The sequence below is a fragment of the Uloborus diversus genome, chromosome 10 (genome assembly GCF_026930045.1).
Source record: "Uloborus diversus isolate 005 chromosome 10, Udiv.v.3.1, whole genome shotgun sequence".
NCBI lineage: Eukaryota > Metazoa > Arthropoda > Arachnida > Araneae > Uloboridae > Uloborus > Uloborus diversus.
Window position 1 is genome coordinate 97,231,340 of NC_072740.1, and position 16,228 is coordinate 97,247,567.

Consider the following 16,228-nt stretch of genomic DNA (forward strand, 5'->3'; position numbering starts at 1 on the left):
ATTGTTGAAGCTTGCACGTGGATAATGAATGATACCGAGCTGGTTTTGATATTTTCTGGACTGTTCATGTGGGAAAGACTAGTCTATAATTTCGTTCTACCATTACTGCAACGGAAAAACCATAAGAAAGCATACAAAGTAAGTTGAACCGTCGAAGACCGCAATGCATTCCTGCGTTGCAGGATGCTATTCAAAAAAAAAAAAAAAACGCTTAACATCAGCATTTTGATTTCGTTCGGTTTTCTTGCCAAACATGGTTTACCGTAATCGTAATTCGGCATTAACGGCCGACGTTGAGAATACCTTTAGTTTTGATTGCATTTAAAATATTTCCTGGTGGTTATAAGTTGCAAATTATTTTTATTAGCTTGGAATCAAAGTTCCTAAATTTAACGTAGTAGTTAATCTTTGAACAAACTTCACCTAGGGCAGTTTATTACGGGCTTTTCATTAAGACTAAATTAATAACTATACACAAATTCGTTCGTGTAGAAAAGAGCAATTTTATGACTCAAAATATGAATTTAGACCATTTTGGGTCTTTTTAACATTTTAAAAACCCGCCTATATAAACTCCTGAGCAACAATTTACCTTTGCGCTGAATTTGGAAGAAATCCGACGAAAACCGGATTTGTCGATGGAACATACACTTCCACACACCCACAAACATATATGTTCTTTGATAGCCTAGAGCGACTTCTATTTAACCGAATTAGGTTATTGGTTATAGTTGAACTGAATTACTTAAAGATTCGACGTAAATCAAGGAATATTATACAGAAAATTTACACATTTCAAATTGATTTGGTAAGGATCAAATGACTGAAATAGATGTGGTTTTAATAAAAGCATTCTAATGCTGAAACAGTCGAAGATAGTACGTCAATCTTGAATGTAATATTAATACCTTACTAATGTTTGTATTTTCTCTGCTATTAACGTGGAAAACACAGATAAAAAATTACACGCAACACTTACTGTTGTAGATTTTTTGATTAAACAATATTAAAAATTACAATTTAACGGTAGCATTCAAATTTAATAAAACCATGGGCAGCATCAACGGATCCCTGGGGCTACGAAACGAAGTATAGCAGTATTTCGTAAAACTACGGCTCTCTTACCAAACATGCATTTCGCTTATACATCCATTTATATATATATATATATAGATTTGTGATCAGCATCCTTTTTTTAACTTTGTATACGCAGTTTTGTTTCATTCGATCCAGCCGTTACTTCAGAATCGAGTTTTGAAAAATTCCTCTCGTAATGTTAAAACGCATTTTGATATTTTTACTCATAACACGAAAATTAGATTAGGCAAGACTAAGATTGTTTTTTATTAATATCAAAATATGAATCGACCCAATAATTAACACATCATTTACAACACCTAAAATGTAATTTTAGTTTTTTTTATGAATTATTTTAATATTTTCTGAAAAAAAAAAATATAATCTGAAACTATATTAAATTTTAACAGAAAAACAATCTAGAAAAGCTTTTATGTGATAATCCAAAATTTGAGCTCAAAATATTCAGTAGTTTTCGCGCTATGCTTAAAAATTCATTTTTTCCCACTTTAGGGGACCGTATACTTTTTAAAAACAAAAATTTTGAAAGCTAGTTTTTTCGTAAAAAAAGAAAAAATTGTTCAAGAAAATAAGCAAAACCAATTATAACGTGGTTTTTCTACATTAGAGTTACGTCTATGATTTTTTAAATGCATAAATTTATCCGTTGTCTCTGCAGAAGAACAACACGATATTGCAACCGTCAGTTTTTTGTGGATATCGTTCAAACGTCAATGTGTAAATAATGCGAAACACTACTTCATTGTCTAATAACAGAATATTTTATAGAACTTTTAAAATTAAAAGCTACACTTAAAATACTTCTGTTTTTTTTTTTTTTTTTTTTCCTTTCTGCGTTTAGCCACATTGTCTTTTGTAAAAAAATAACTCAAAAAAAAAAAAATACATGCACAACTTTTTCACAAAAACATACAATAAAACCTCATTGTTTTGCTAGTCATGTTGCAATAGACAGTGTAGAAAAATTGGGTCGTCCCAATGACAATTTGCTAAAAGGAAAAAGTATTGCCATGTCTAAATCGGGAAAAAGCACTCGAATAATAGCCGACAGTGTGAAGCTTCGTCTTTAACAGCATCCAGATGGGTCAATAGGTAGTATTTGCTCTTAGAAAATTTTACTGGTTTTTACGGCATATAAGAGATGAAAACAGTCGGGAAAAAAACGGTAAATTTCCGAAAAAAGGGAAAAAAACAGTTTTCTTCCAAACGGGTTTATTTCCAGTTTGGAAAAATTGAAAAAATGATTTTTTCAACTTTTCAGGAAGTTTTAATTAAAATTTTCAGCAAAAAGAGATTAGAAACTTCTCATACTTACATTCTGATGCAATTTCCTCCCCCCACCCCCTCCTTGTATATTAAAATTCTGTCTAACTTTGATAATGCAAGTTATTGTATGATAATGTAACACATCCGGTGCAACTTCAACTTTCTGGAAAGGACGACACAGTTCTTGAGAAGAACACAGGAGCTTTATTTACACTATGTACAGGAAAGATCGTCAACAACTGCTAAATTAATCATCAGCAATTAAGCAAATATCACTCAACATCGTAAACTCAACGGTTACACACGTATTTACTTTTAAATACGCAAAAATACAGCTCAAAAGGCTTCACAAAACAGAGCAATAAATGCTCTCCAGCGTTCCGCTGCAACGATTCAAAAGCAAAAACTAATTCAAAACTGACTTTTTATCATGCGGACCGCTATTTATACACATCGAAAAAGAATTCTCAAATATTCCGCAATATTCCCGAAAATCGTAGACCGTTATTTTATTTTTTTCATTCACAAATTTTATCATTCAGAAATGAGGGGACCGTATACTTTAGCCAAATGTACGGGAGCTGTATATTCATTACACGAAACTATTTACAGGTTACGTTGCTACAATAATTTTAGATGAAAGTTAATTTAATAAACGCCAAATTTAGACAAATTAATCACAAAAATAATTACTATCTACAGAATTTGTAACAATAATATGATTTGCATATAGATCGAAAAACATTTAACACTTTTCGCAAAAAAAAGCAATATCCTTAATGAAGAATTTATTTTCCTTCTTCATAAAGCAAACAAGCATACTTTAATCACAGAACTATGTTTCTGCTGACTGTGTGAACCAAATGTACAGGGTGCGGCAAAAAATAAAAAACCTGAGCAAGCAATTTCTCTTGTAACTTTATTAAAAACTAGTGGCACCCGCACGGCTTTGCCCGTAATAGAAAAATTAAAAGGTCTTTTGGTTCGCCTGTATATTTACAAATAATGTATGGTGAATTTTCTCGCCAATTGGCTTGTACCCACGTTACAGTTCCACGTTATGATAATTTCGTATCTCGCCAATTGGCTTGTACCCATGTTACGGTTCCACGTTATGATAATTTCGTCATTAATGATAGTTTTTTTTCTTAAAATTGGAATAGGAAAAGAACCACATCGAATTTTCGAAAAATCGCTTTGAGGTGCACACCTCCATGCTACAAACTAACTTTGTGCCAAGTTTCATGAAAATCGGCCGAACGGTCTAGGCGCTATGCGCGTCACAGACATCCTACAGACATCCTCCGAACAGAGAGACTTTCAGCTTTATTATTAGTAAAGATAAATAAATTGCCAAAACAAAAAGGTAATAATATGAGAAGACCTTCAGCAATAAATAAATTGGTTTCAAACTGGTCACCTTTTGCAGTAATTCAGAGGTGCAACTGCTTATTGAAATTTTCATTCAAGTGCCGCAAGTCTTTTACCTTTAATCAATTCTATTCCCTGTAAAGCAATTGGTTTAGAGAGTCCGAACTTTTGTGTAGTTTAGAGTAGACCTTTCACTCTAAAAAAGGTGATACAGTGTAATAAATGTGATTGAGGTCTAGCGAGTAGAGCGTTCACTCTAAAGTTGATATCATGGCAAAAACAATGCGCCTTGCTATATACTTTTGTCTTTTTTGGCTGAACGAACTGGTGTGGAGTTAAATTGAAATGTCCAGTCCACATTGCTGTGCTGAAGTGCTCTTAGGTCCACAGAGGTATAACAGCTTCTGGTACACTTTTTGATTCATTTTGTAGCTCTCATCCACAAAAAAAAAAAAGAGATTTTTTGTCGCTCTTGCTGATTCCATCACAGACCAAGGGCGCCCATATGCCAGATTTTAAGGGGGATGTGTTATTAAGGTTTGAAATTTTTAATAAATTATTCATTAATGGCTGAAGAAGAAATATGTTTACATTTTTGCAAAGAAAAAAGTATTGAAAGCAAGGAAGCTCTCATTTCTAAGGGGGGGGGGGGGCTTGAGCCCCCATTTGGCCCCTATATGGGCGCCCTTGTCACAGACACAGCCTGACTTCGGATTTCGGCGATGTTTTACTGAAATGTTCACTCTTCGTACACTGTAAAAAAATTCCAAAACGTTCCTGAGTGTTTCGGTGTAACGTTTCGGCATTTCAATGGTTTCTATCCACTTCCTGGAAATATCAAGTATAATTTTAAAAAAGTTTCCTGAATTGCTGCAAGTTGTCCAAATGCAAACTTCTCTCTGTTGTAAAAAATATTTTTAGCTCCCAGTTTAAAGATTAACTAAGAGTATTTATAAGGTGTATTGGCTGCCGTCCATGCTGATTCAACTACCAAAAGGAGCAAATAAGTATGGACTACGTAGCTTTGCAAGAATTGCAATCAAGCGAGATGCTTAAATACTTGCAATTCTGGCTTAGCTTTGGCCGTTTTTGCAATACTGCTTTTGCAACTGGTTTGATTAATCAAGAAGGTATCAAGCTGTTATATTATCACGAGCTAAGATTACTCTGAAGTTCCGGAGACAGGACTGGCTTTAAATCAGAAGATTTCTGAATTTTTCAGGAAGGTTACTGAATTTTATCGGGAAACGTTTCTGGTTTTTGCGAGATATGTTACTGGCAGAAATTGGGCACATCAGCTGCCTATTATTTTCCAGGAACGTTTCTGAATCGTTTTTATAGTGTATTTGTACACTTTCCAGACATCGACTCTAATTTCTAAGCCACTTAAAGTGGCATACCGCATCAAATACAGTTTCTCGAGGCACAACAAGCAAACGAACTGTCATTCTACTTGCTTAAACAACTTTAAAACAGCAGGTCTTTTGTTAAAATTGAAAGAAGACCGAAAATCAATACACATGAACAAGGAGAAACATTGTAAATTATTTTCTAATAAAGTGAGAAATAAAAATAAATAAGACACTCATTAAAATGAAACTACTTTACTTCTATTTTCAAACGAAGAAATGGACATTCGTCACCTGCACACTTGCACCTAGCTTTCCAGACGTAGCCTGTGTGACCTTTATTGGGAAAAATGAGAGCGCATCGGCAGCTAAATATTTCACTCTGTTGTTCCTGTATTGTTCCTTGTTCTGTGTATTGTGTTTGTTTTTGCTATTTTGTTCTTTGCAACCTTTTCTTGCTGCCAGCCATTAGGAAAAAAAAAAAAACCTTTACTTCTATTCGATGACGCAATGTTTGTCCCATGTTTTTTTTTTTTTTGATACACCTGTATACTGCCGTGCTAAGCACAAAAGTGGAATCTACAATTGAGCTCAAGCAGAGAGATTGTGTTTTAAAGTTCGGTTCTTCGAAATTTTTGATTTAGATGTCTTTTTTTTTCAGAATATATAAAAAAAAAGTTCCTGATGCAATGACCCTAAAACATTTTATTTAATAAATAAAATACGAAACATAGAAAAACTTGGTTATAATAACTCACTTTTTTTCAAAAGTGTAGTTATGATGAGTTTTAGTAATGTGTTTAGCGCGGTCGCATGAATAAACTGAAACTCCAGTTTAAGTTCTGATTCAGTTTTAGAAACCATTACGCAGTTTTGGTTTGAGGTTCTGTTGGAAAGGAAAAGAAAAACCAAACTTTAGTTTTGATTCATTTTGACTTAGGCTGGATTGGAAAAAATCAAAACTCAATAGCTTTCATTTTCAGACAGTAAAGTTACATTGTAAGGAAGGAAATCATACTTATTTTCCTTTCAAACAATATCAATCATGTTTGAAAGTTAAAAATTAAAATTATTATTTCAAGTTTCAAAGACAGTCTAAAATGGAAAATATAATAGTTATGATTAGACACGTATTAACCATTGCTATTGGTTGAACGACGACTTGACTTATTTCTTGTGTTTGACCAAGAAAGCTCTCAGTTATAAAACAAAAAGGTTTTTTTTTTTTCTAATTAAACTTACTTTCATGTGTATTTCTGTCAAGTAAAAAAAGAAGATGTGTGGATTGCATATATTTTTTAATGCTTAACTCTTTATATGTTCCGAGAAATACAGAGTTATTAAGAAACCCTATTTTTATTCATAAAAAAATCATTTTTTCCCGAAAAAATAACCGGTAAAAAATCGTTTTTTTCCACCACTTTAAAATTTCCGGAAATTTTACATCTCTAGGAATTATTATTGTTATTATTATTTTTCTTTTTTTTTTGCAAAATGTTTGAAAAAATTTCAATGTGTTAAGATCTAGGAGAGGAAATGTCAGTCGCAGTAGTGGGCCGCGTGCTTTGAGCCTTATTCTGCACGAAAGTAGTAGTAGTGGCTAATTGTTAACTTTTTTTTGACTTCGTCAAAGATTTAACAAAACATTAATTTGGGTGTTAGATTAAGTTGAATTTTTGTCTATTCTTAACTATAATTTAAATACTATTTTTTCTATTTACTTTCTCGGTCATTGTCCGTGCATTTCATATTGAAATCATTCTCGCAAGACAAAAATAAAATTTCAAATTATTTTCTTCTTTTTTGAATAACATGGAAAAATATCCACAAAGAAAGGAAGTTATAATAAATTATTGTTATGAACTACTAGATGCCTATCTTACTAAATGCATGTTTTTTAGAGTCCAATATCTGAGTATTCGGCTTGATCTTTACGACACTGGATCTAATTCTACTTTCTAATCATAGTCTTTAAGCAAACAACGAGCCACATGGACCAGTTCGCGGGCTGCATGTGGCCGGCGTCTTCACGGCGATATAATTGCGATTTGGTTATCCCATTCGATGGTTGCTGTGGGTCCTAATAACGAGCATAACTGCCTTGAATTAGGTTTAACCGAACAATGAAGCAGGTGTCATGTCATTGAAGCTGAGAGTGCATAAAAACTGGAAGATGAAGAAAATTTATCTCACCAGTGAAATGCCGTAAACATACAGCAGATGAATTTACTTTACCTACTAGTTTGTTCGCACTCTCAGCTTCAATGAGGTGACTTCTGCATCCCACGCAATTAGTTCCGATTCCAGTGTGCGAAATCCACAGCAAGGACGAAAGTGTATCCTCTGGATAGATTAACCCGCCTGTCGAGAATTCTGCGTGTAGTATTGCTATAGGACAGCCTAATGCCTGATACTACAGAAAATGTTCGTTTGCAAGTATATAGTGCGCGAAATAAAATCAATGCTAAGCTTTATTTGTAAGTACAAAGTTAAAAAATCGGAGAAATGACAAAAAATCTGATTTCGGTTCACATTGGTTTAAGCTAAAACAAATTTTGTCTTTTTAAATTACGGGTTGGACATGCTTTTTAATTCATACCACACATTATGATTTTTCGCACCAAATTTGGATTTAAAAAAAAATCTCCTTTTTCGATTACAAAAAAGCAGCGAGAACAATTACTGTGTTTGTCCACTGCATTCATTCAAATTACCAAACTTTTCCCAAATAAAGTTCGAGTATGAACGGTTTGCTCATTAACGGATATTTATATTCTCCTGTTTCTGTTTTATTTTTTAGATTGATACTTCGTTCATTTTGTGTATTTAGAGCAAATTGTCACGGAATAAATGGACCTTGCTTCGCTCGAGTCTTCAATCTATTTAATGCTGCGTCTTCCCACGTTGTGCGGTATATTTTTTATATTTTTGTGTGCGATGGCCTAAACTTCTGCCGATGTTCAGCGAAATTAGAAACACCCAATTCTATTTTGTATCTAAAGACTTTTTATTCATTCCAAAATAAACCTGTAACATAGGCGCAATACATTTATCAAACATATTCACATCATGGTTCTAGGTATAAGGTTGGATATTTACATTTCTATGAGGCCAATTTGCTGAATGATTATATAAGCAATCCAATCCTTATATATTAGTTCTGTAGCCTGTTTTTTGTTTCTACGCGAGATCTTCTCCAATTCCTTATCGATTGCTTTTATTTACACCATATTTTAAAGCTTATCGTGCAGGCTAATGACGAAAAATAGACCCACGGTCTAAAAATAAGATTTTTTCTCTCAAAAAAACCTGTTTTGAAGAACCAGAATGAGGTTTTCGGTTAAATTTATAACTTTAACTTGCACTGTGACCGAAAGAGCTGAGTGGCTCGATCGGCAGAGCGTTTGACTGATAACCATTAGAATGAGTTTTCGAGCCCATGTCCGGACAATCTACATCAAAAAAATTAGAGAAATATTGCGCATTGCATGAACAATGAATAACAAATATGAAGGAATAGAACAGACGAGATGGAAACGCTCCTTGCTGTTATGAAAACTTGATGCAACATGAAGCTAAACTGATTCTGAATTTTAAGGCTCTCTCTCTCTCTTTTTTTTAAAGCTTTTTCTCCGGTAAGAAAATCAAAGCATAACGTAAGCGAAAATATTAGTATCAGGTTTAAGATTTCAGACTACAATGGAATTGTTTTTTGTTAAGAAAAGAAATAATAAATCTTATATTGAAATATAGATTCTTCTAATGAGTTTTTGACTATTTGTACACGTAAAAAAATTACTACCTCAATTTGAAGAATAAAAAATATATTTTTTCTTGTTTGCAAAAAACAAATAGCCTATCACATTTTTACTACATTTGAAAAGATACGCTTAAAAAAGGACTTAGTTCAAATTATTTTGTATTTTAACCGTGTCAAATGATGTACACGTGCTGCCATCCAAGCCATAACGGTTCAAGCAGCCTGCGATTACAAACTGTAAAAAAATTAAAAAATGAAAACATTTCTCTTCAATATCTTATCTTAAATATTATTCCTGTGGATTTTTTTTTTCTTTCATTATGCGAGATCTTTCTGATCTCTTGAAGAAAGCCCCCCCCCCTCATTTCAAAACTTATCAGGCCGGCTAATGAGAAAACATAGACTTACAGTCTAAAAATCAAGTTTTTGGAAATGCCCCTTGCTATTGCAAAACCTTGATGCAGCCAGTAGTTCTTACGCACTTTTTTGAAAAGCAAAGTTCTGATACAATTTTACAATTTTTTGCTTCGCTTTCGCCAAGAAAAAAAAATAAAATTTAACCCGTGTGTGTGTGTGTGTGTGTGTGTGTGTGTTTTATTATTATTATTTTTGATTAAGCTTAAAAGCACTGGACTTAGTTGTTCGGTTAACTTGAGAAGTTTTCTTTCCTTAGAGCGTTCGGCTATTGACTATCTGAACTTTGGGCAAGTTTGGCTGCACGGCATAATGGCAAATTTACATTTATGATGTTACGCATTACATGTACTCATAACATACAACAGATAGCACACGGAATAAAATAAATGCAGTAGGTAGCTACTTGGTGTTTCGACTCCTTTATGCAGGCTACAGTCATCATTCAGATAAGTTGACTCTTAGTGGAAGGGTTTCCTTCCCTTTTTTTTAAAGCTTTGACTCCGTTCTGAGCGCTAAGCATAATGTAAGCATAAAAAAGTATTAGATTTACCTCAGTAGAATCCTTTTTGTACAGAAAAACATTTCCATTGTATGCAGAAATGTAGATTTTTCTAATAGCATTCTTCGACCTTTTGCACAAATGAAAAAATACTACTCCCAATTGAAACTACGAGTTTCACCCCGTTAACCTTTAATTATTTATTCGAATACAATATAAAATATTGAAATTATTATCAACTTCATTAGTAAGAAATCATTTTATACTCCTCTGCTTTCGGATTAGTTCAACTGGTTTTGGTCTTGAGTTTTAAGTGTTCGATTAAAAGAAAGACATGTGTGGGCATTTCAGCCGTCAAGGTTAAAGCAGCCTGTTATGGGAAATTGTTAAATATTCAAAAATAAAAACACTTATTTTCAATGGAATTTATTACTTCTCTAGAATGTTTGTTTCAATCGCTACGTGAGATCTTCCTCATTCTTTAATCAAATTCCATGTTTCACGAATAACTTGAAATCGTATCATGCTGGCTAATGACAAAACATAGACGCATGATTTTTTTTCTGTAAAAAGCTTTCTTGCTGTTTTTTATTAAGCATTCTTTCCATGAATAGCATTCGAAAAGAAAGGCGCAATTGCTAGGTTTGTTGGAGTGTCGTGCTGTTAAACAGAATGGCAACAGTTTTTATCCGTGTCAATGAATATCTCTTTTATGTTTCTTTTTTTTCCGTCAGATGCTCACATGGGCAGGACTGTATTTGCCACAACCTGTTTTTTCACATGCAAAATTACTGTTTTCGCAAGTCACTCAGCCACACTTTTAATGATATTTATGTTTTGCATTGAAAATACGTACAACCAAAATGTGAGCGATGATCAAATTATCATAACGTTGTATTTAACGTGATTTTGATACTGACGTCTTCAAATTACATGCCTTCCCTTGTGCGCTTACTTTTTTCCGTTTACTTTTTTCGGTTCTTCTTTCATAATGTTCTTTCTTTGAAAATTTTAAAGAGCGAAATGCATTATGAAACGATTCAACAAGAAAAGCGACATAAAGATACGATTTACGTTCTGAATTTGTTCAAAAAATAGCTCCTTGCTGATTGTTTTTCTTTCATATGTTGGTAAAATAAAACATTGTTCTTTAAAAATATATATGTTTGCACATGTGGTATGATCATAAAACAACCAATATATTTATCGTTTTGATTAGTAAAGATTAAACATGCTTAATATAAACATAAAAATAGCATCAACAGAAAAGTAGCAAAACGAGGTGAGTAGAAGACAAGTAAAAATATGAAGATCTGTTAAAGAGCGTTGCGTTAAAGTAAATAATTCATTTTTCTCCAAGAGGATTTATCGGCATCAATTAACTTTTTTCGTGAAAGAACAAAAACGGTGACGTTCATTTATCAGATATCTTCATACAACGCATTCTGCCTGCAGATAAAATAAGGTTTGAGCATCATATGCTTCGATGAACATCTAGTTTCTATGTTGGCTTTTTATCTTTCACTGTGCAGCATCCTTATTTTTTTTTCTTTTTTTTAATTCTATGACCACTTATTTAATTTTAAAAAAATGGTAGATACAGTTATATAATTTACAAAGAGTGTTACTTTTGATTCTTTAGTAGGTTTTATATTTTGTTTTGCAGTCAAATCGGTAAAGCGAACGCATTTCTAGCATTTTTAGACACTTGTTGTTGACAGTTTCCTACATGAATGTAACTCAGTTTCACAACTCAGTTGGAAATGCTTCAGGATATACTCATGTTTTCAATACTGTCGAACCTATGTTACTAACGCAATATTTGTTACAGAAATATTTATCATCATTATGTATACTCATTACACTATTTGTTATTATTGCTCTTTATTTTCTTGCTTACCATAACATTCATAATGACACTTGTCATTGTTTTTATTGATTTTATTTCTACAGTTACATTTACTACACACCGTTACAGATTTTATTTCTACTATTTATTCAGTCTGAAGAATTTTTTCCAGAAAAATGATGTCATTTTGAATTGTAAAGTTATTTTCAATACACCTATATAACTTTATATCCATACAGATTTATATAGTTATATTTTTGCCGAAAGCAGAGGAAAAAATTGGAATAAATTCTGCAGAACAAAATTTTAAAAAAAAGTTTAAAACGCTCTTTTTAGTAACGCATTCTAACATATGCTCTTCCCGTTATTAGCTTGACGATCTATCCAATCAAGCAAATGTGTCTTCTACTTTGAATGATATTCGTGGAATTAATGTGCAATAAAAAACAAGAAAGCGGTATTTTTGACAGAAAAAAAAAACATTTTTTAGACAGTGGGTCTATTTTTTCTTATTAGCCGGCACGAAAAACTTTTAAAATGAGGGGTAAATCATGGAATATGATTTAGAAATAAAGAAGCTCTTACGTAGTGACTAGAAAAATAATTTATTAGGTATGCATACATAAATATCTATATATGCAGGGTGTTTCAGTTAAACGTTTCAGAACTCCTAAGAGGGGTAGGGTGTATCCTGACGACTCGAAATTACACAGCAATGAGGGGTTCGGAAGTGCTCCCCCGACCCAAAAAAATTGAGATATGCCGGGAGTATTCCTGACTGTTCGGAGTTCCATGCTCACAAGATATGAGGTGTGGATTGTAGCCGGTTGAAAAAACGTCGAACTCTTACTTAGACACGTGTACCTTTTGCTCTTTTACATGTATTTTTTCATATATTTTTCACTTACACGGTATCTTTTTCTTTGTGGTGCTTCTGTGTACATCACAGATTTAAGAAAGCATTTCCGACCCCAATTTTTTATATGATTTCGAGTCATCAGGATACATCCAACCCCGCTTAGGAGTTCTGAAACGTTTAACTGAAACACCTTGTATATGTAGATATACAGGGTGTTCCGTTTTAACCTGCAAGACCTTTATTTTCGCAACCGTTAGTCCTAGATGTATACTTCTAATTGCAAAGTTGTTCAAAATCAGATGCAGAGTTAAGATATTGAAAGTTTGAAGTAAGAATAAAAACAAGTCAAAAAATTCAAAATTTAACTTTTTATACGGCCTCAGGTCCCCCAACTAATATTTAGAGAAACAATTGTCATTGAAAAGTATTACTGGCACAAAAAATTTGACATTTGTTCGATCAAAACTAAAGGAGATATTCCATTTCAAAGCTTTAAGAGACCATACAGAAGATCAGATTGGAACTTATCGCCCTTTCAGAAGAATGACAAGTAGTCAAAGTAAGAAAAACAAGGTATTTATATTTTTCCTTGCTATACAAAAATAAATGCAAATGTTATGCCGTGTTACGCAAAAACACACTACAAAACCTCGAAAAATTTGAAAAACCACGCTCTATGCACACAAATCATTTTAAACACATGTTAACCGCTATATCTTCCCCCAAAAGGTGTTATTGACGGCGAGAGAAAAGTGGTATATGTCAAAAATCACTGCGTTTCATATCTCGGTGGATATTGGTCGTACTTATTTCAAACTTTTTTTATTGGAATTATTTTTCAATGGAGATCACTCCTCTAAATATAAGTAAGGGGACCTGAGGCCAGTATAAAAATTTAAATTATATATTTTTTGATTTATTTTTATTTTCACTTCAAACTTTCAATATCTTCACCCTGCATCTGGTTTTGAACCTTTTTGCAACTGGCAGTATACATCTAGGACTAACGATTGCGAAAATAAAGGTTTTGCAGGTTAAAACCTGCAAGATCTTTATTTTCGCCAAGACCTTTATTTTCGCCCTGTATATATCTATAGAGGGGGGAGGGAATAAAATGAGTCAGCTGATCTATTCTCCTACTTTTAAAGAAAAAAAAATTCGAGAAAACTTCAATAAAACTTCCTGATATCTTGATTCTGGTACCGGCAAAAAAATAAAAGTTATTTTTCTTTGCGCACGTGCATTGCAATAATTAAGTTACGAAAACGTGCTTTCTTCGCTTTTTTCTTTGCATTTTCACTGTGACGGTGTGTAGTAAATCTCATTAAAAAATTATAAAAGCCTTTATTTCTAACGACTAGTGCCTCATTGTTCGCTATGTTTATTGGACTGAAAATAATTTCTTAGACAGTTTCTGAACACGGTGATGCGTAACTGTCTAAAAGAAAGGGGTTGTCTAGGAAATCAAGAACATTCATTTGATTGGAATGCCTCCGGAGGTCTTTTTTCTTTAAAAGGAGAGGAAAAGTTTTGTTTCACATTGTCGCAAAGTTATTATACGTATTCGTTTAGAAGAATTAGGAAGGCAGAATGTCGCTACTTTTCGAAGTTTACCATGATAAGAGACATGTTTGCAGTAAATTACATGAACATGCTTCGCAGTTTCAAAGATCCATTTTTCATTAAGAGAATAAGTTTTCAAAAAGCCATTTTGTTTGTCCCTGTTTATACTTTGTTATCTTGGCTTTTTGGTTTTTTTGAGCATACCTCTGTCATGAGGAACAGGTTTTTCCAGATAGTGGAGTAAAAGACATTGTGGTAGAGAAATATACTTTACATACATTAAAATATTAGCACTTTTGCTTATTAAGTGGTTTTTGCAATGATTAAACTCTTTCAGAGCTTTAACTAAAGATTTCAACTTTGTGTTTTAAGTTATTACTCTGAATATGATAGTTATGAAAAAAGAGATAATAGAAACATGAAGCAATCTTAATTATTCCGCTATTTTACGCTTAAGAAAAAAAGAAAAGTGTCCCTCAGCAGAAGGATATCATAGTAGCACGCGTTACGCAGAATATTAAGCAATTTGTTTACCGTGAAATATAATATTTGTTTAAAAAATTCCATATATATATATCTATATATATAAAAATCTCGTGTCACGATGTTTGTTCGGGGTAAACTCCGAAACTACTCAATCGATTTTTCTCAAATTCCATATCTATGTGTCATTTGGTCCAACTTAAAAGATAGGATAGTTTTTATAATTTTTTATTGCAAATTTCATATCAATTGTGCAATAATAGTGTGAATTAATTGTTTAGTTCTAAAAACTCTTCATAGATGGCAGTGTAAGTTAATTAACCGATATAACTCTAACATCGTATGACTTACTGCTAAAACACCATGATAAAAAAACTCAGAAATGTTGCTTAGAATATCCGTATAACGTTTCGGGATATTACAGGTTATTATTCACTTCTTGAAAAAATCAACTATATTTTTCAAAACCTTTCCTTGAATTGCTACAAATTGCAGATTTCCCACCGTTGTGAAAAATATTTTTCTCCACCAGTATCAAGATTTACTAAACGTATTTAATAGGTGTATCAGTTTCGGAGCGATTGCGGTTCGTCCAGATTGACTCAGCACTCAATGAGTGCGAAAAGATGTCTGGAATCACGAAGCTTTGCAAGTGTTGCAGAGGAACTACATTCGAGCTCTTGCTTGAGAGTCTGTCTTCGCGATGGCAATGCGTGAGTTAATGCTCCGAGAGCTTACTTAGAAAAGCAGGAAGGTACTGGGCTATTATATTAAATCTGCGTTAGGCTTCTCTGAGGGCGCCAGAATCATAACGGCCGTAAACTAAGAAGACTACTGAGTTCTTCAAAAATATTCCAGGTTAATTTCAGGAAGGTTAATGAATTTAAGCGGAAAACAATTATTTTCTTTCTTTTGTTCCCCAAGAGATTTTTAATATCATTAATTCTTGCAAAGATACGTTCGCAACAGAAAACTGCAGTGACAATTGCATCGTCAGGCATTGCTGCTACTTTTTTTAGATGGTAGATGAACACCACATTCAGCTTTAAAGGTGCCTATTATACATTCATAACAAACAAAACGCAATGTGTAACATTGTTCCATTAAAGAAAAAAATAAGTACGCGGAATGGTTGTAGTGATGCAAGAAAGTGAAATTATAATTTGGGATAAGTGTACTATGGCTCATGAGTAAAAGCATTCATTCGAAGCACATCATAGGATTATGCATGGTTTGAACGGCAACGATAAAGTTTTAGGCGAAATCATCTGAATACTGTCTGGGGACTTCCGGCAGACATTACCAGTTATTCCGATGAAATCAACGCATGTTTAAAACAATCGTTTTTATAGCATTATGTCGAGATAATGCGATTGGCCATGAACATGCGAGTATAAATGCAAAATAATCTAATCGCATAAGTATTTTCTAAGCAATTGCTGAGTATTGGAAACGGTGAAATTGAACTGTATCAAAATATACAGTACAACAAATAGCCAGACAATTTCTACACTGCCGTTGGGACGAAAAGTGAACTAATTGAGAGTCTATTCCCAGATAAATTTAATTTTTTAAAAATCATAATTGCCTCTGTAATCGCGCTGGTTTTGTAGCAGATTTGTTTTTGGTAAACATTCCCGAACAGACAGGAATATTTGTGGATCGTCAATTGTCGACTGTCAAATACATATCCTGATGCATGTCACAAATTGTA